Here is a 4,043-nt window from a genome sequence, read left to right on the forward strand (position 1 = left end):
GATCTCATGTTGCACACAATGTTTTAAGATTTGATTGTTACATCGCATGCGATATTCTCGGATTTTCAAGAATAAGCAAATGCTTTATGATGTTTGACGATTTCGTAACCAATGAGCAGAATACATTAAATTAACATTTATATAGAAATGATGATTTTATGCTTATGTACCACGATTGTTGCAAAGAGCTGTCAGAAAGTATTCAATTTTTCCTATTTTACATGCTACACTTTTGAAAGGATTCAAACTGTACGTCACATGAAATGCTTCAACAGATGCTTTTAAAATGCAAAAGAGATATGTCTCACATTTGGAACGTGTGGGATGCGTGGAAATTGCAAAATGTGATTAAGCCTGCGATAAGTATAATGGATAGTGTGCTAATGTGAATGTAGGTGAATTTTTACTTCCAACAGAAGAGAGCTTTGCTGTCTCTCTGTGCTAAGTGTTTCTTCAGAGTTTTATCCTGATGAATTCTGGTCGGGGTGTGGTTGATTCTATCAAGAAAATTTACTAGCGATTCTGACGTCCAGCAATTAGAGAAAATAGGTGCATAAAGCTTCTTCGACTCGACTCGTAACGAAAGTACTTTTACGATCATCCGGTGAATGCCAAAAATTACACGAAAAACCTTAATTCACTATTCTTAAACATCTTTAAATTTTTTCAAGACATATATTAAACATTTTCTAAATCATATTATAATATAAATGCAAATAGTCATTTTTATCGAAGATATTAGATACATTTTTGTACGTATGTATAATCTCTCATTATTATGTGACAATTATGATTAATTATTTGTTAGTACACGAATCATCGTTGAAAAATTATTCTTTGCATTTCAGCAAGCACGTTACATCAAATTATAATGGATTGGTCCGGCAATCATTTATGTTACGCAAAACAATATTGATATGAAATGATTGCTCAGATATATTCTCAAGCGCTAGACAAATACATTTGCTATATAAAAATTCTTTTAAAAAATCTCATGATATATGATATGTTGCAATAAAAATGTTTCTGAAGTCTATCATACGCAATACATCTTTTAATTGGGTTTTTTAAAATTGGGAAAAATTCTGTTTGAGTAACCATATAGAAAATATCCAAGTAGATTTGTTTTATTGGTTTCGCCGACTATCCGAGCAAAAATATTCTAAATGCACTCGCGGCGCGTGCTAAGTTTTTTTAGTAAAAGTATGTAAAAAATGTTATACAATAGATGTTACGCAATAAAATGCTATTTTTATTAAGTATTTTAAAAATTATACTTGCATTTATTATGCTAATTAAATTGCAAATAATAAATTTTGAAGATATTTCTGAAGTACTTTAAATTTAAAGAACTTAAAAAAAAAGTTTAAATTACGATCAGCAATCCTTTGAATAAGGTTTAGATCAGGGCTCGACAAAAAATGCACATTTCGGTTGATTTTTGGCTTAAAACTTTCTCCTTATCTCACTACTTTTCGCGCAATCCAAATGCTGATTGACGTTTGGACTACGTGCAGGTTGGTGAGATAGAAAACAGAGCTAACTGAAAATCGGCTAAAATGCGCATTTTTTGACGAGCCGTGGTTTAGATGCTGTCTGTTTTAACAATTTTAAACAGTTTTAATTTAAAATTTCTTTTGCTATGCGAAATATATTAACGCTTTGAAAACATTGGCATAGCACTGGTACTTGGAACTGTGAATAGAATACGCACTTCTTTCAACATCGCCATGCGATCCATAATTCCGCTTCGTACAATTAAAGCAAATATGTGACTTTATCTTAAAGAATTTAGCATATAAACTCGGTCTCTAGTTATGTAGTAATTTCAAAGATTAAAAATTTTTGAATAGAATTGATAATCGAAAATTATCTACATTTACACATCATCATATAAGTAAGTAGACTTTTTCTTGTAGAAATTGACGCTAATTTTATTCCATTAACTATACCTTCTCTCCAAATAATTGAGATATATAAATAGATGATAACAAACTGAAAAATTATTTTTCTTGAAACTACTTAGAGGATTGGAATAAGAGCTTAAAATTTTACAAGAAAAATTGTATCTTTAAACTCTTCAATTTCAGTTTGGTTAAAATCTAAATTATTTTTCAAAAATGGATGGCTGATTTTGACGTGTAATGTCCTACGTTTAAGATACGGCATCCAATTTCTTAGTTGATGATCTCCAAGTCTTAAAAGCAATATCGGTGCTTACTTACCGCACGCGACCCATCCTATTGGCGAAATCGGCAGCTTTACAAAAATGTTGCTTTGTCTCAACAACAGCACGCAACGCAAACGCTCCCCGTCGAGGCGGGTTGTTCTCGCGGTTTGTCTAGATGGCGTCGGTTCCAACAGCGAAATAAAGTTCGTATTTTCTACAGGAGGCTCATAGAGCTTCCCACACCAAGAGGTTTGCGGTGTTTTGCAATTGGATCCATCTTATCATGCGACTCTTGCGGCTACTTCAAGTTGCGCGCGAATCGCTCATCGGCGCGCAACTTGAAGTAGGTATAGTCGATGTTCTCAGACCGCAAATTTTCCGCTGGATTTCCCGATTTTGAACGGCCAAGCTAGAAGATTCTTTCTGGAGTCTGTAGCCTTTGCGCTCAGGTCCAATGCCTGAATTTATTCCGAAAATCCTTCATGACAGCTCCAAGCGGAATCTCTCACTCTATGGCAAGTGCTAAGCGTCGACATCTCTTTTCTTCGATCCATACTCTCACAGTTTCTTGTAACGTGCAGCGGTCCTACTCGTGCATACGCGTTAGGCAAGCATGTCAAAGATAATAAAATGAAATAGTGTCATTTGCGTATTCTTGCTCTTCTCCATGTACATAGTTAAATGATTCTCAGACGAGTAGATCCTCATGATGATTCGGCCGAGCAAAAAATTCTTTTTATAAGATTCGTTAATTCCAACCACCGTTCTCTGAGGTTGAAGGAAAAATGACTCTAAATATAAGATTCACAAACAAACACTAAGAACGACATTCGTATGCGCGTAAACACGCTTCTTTCCAAACCGAGAGGACGCAAAACCCGCACATGCTTTCCCAGTCGTGTCTTATGACTCCAGCTGTGACGAGCGAATAAACGGAATGTCACGTCCCATTGTGAACCAATTTTTTAATTCATCGATTGATCAATCGCATTATGCGCAAATGCAGCTTTTACGTAACTAAGTTAAAAAACTCGCCCTATGTATGATATACAATTTTTTTACCTGTATGTGTTTTGAAAACACAAATTTTCTACTTTAAAAACAATTATTTATATAGAATTTGTGTTTTTAAAGCAAAGAAGTTTGTTATTTAAAATTTATATTTTTTTCTTCATTTTTTTTATATTCATTTTTATTTTGATTTAAAATCTCAACATCAATTAGAACCTGCTGCAATGCAAATTTTTGCCATTGACCATGTTCTAATTAAGCAGATTGCTATTTCAGACCAGAAATGTGGTCAAAATAAATATAATGCAAGTAAGACAAAAATTTGGATTAAGATATAACTCTCTAACAAAGTTTTATTATCTTAAAGCATCATTGTTTATATTGTGCCTTTTCATATCAAAATTCTTTATTAAACTGATTTATTTAAGTTCCACTACTTCAAAAAAATTGAAATAATTTTTATTCTGTATAAATTTTTATGATAGATTTATTATAAATTTTATTATACTATTTTTTCAGATACAAAGTATAATGGAAATTATAAATACATTCAAGGAGTGGTTAATATTTTAAAGAATTATTAACTCAAATGTATGAAAATTAGCGAAATGAAAAAATTCACTATAAGAATATAATTTTTATAATTAAAGGAAATTAAAAAGATATTACTTAATAGTAAATGATTGTATCTCGAGACGCACTTACATTTGAGTAAATTGCATTCTTCTTTTAAGGAAATAGAATAATAATAAATAATGATTTTCGAGCATATTAAAGAAGTGATTATACACACGGCATTTTTAAAAATTATATTATTTTTTTTCTTAATTATAACTTTTATAACAGTTAGTATGATGGCTAG

At 31.9% G+C, this 4,043-nt stretch overlaps 1 protein-coding gene across 2 annotated transcripts in view; it reads right to left on the reverse strand.

Moving 5' to 3' along the window:
• Positions 1-4,043, reverse strand: part of LOC105201065 (G-protein coupled receptor Mth) — a 335,046-nt gene that overhangs the window by 87,165 nt on the left and 243,838 nt on the right. The gene's annotated exons all lie outside the window — the stretch shown is intronic.

The sequence above is a fragment of the Solenopsis invicta genome, chromosome 9 (genome assembly GCF_016802725.1).
Source record: "Solenopsis invicta isolate M01_SB chromosome 9, UNIL_Sinv_3.0, whole genome shotgun sequence".
NCBI lineage: Eukaryota > Metazoa > Arthropoda > Insecta > Hymenoptera > Formicidae > Solenopsis > Solenopsis invicta.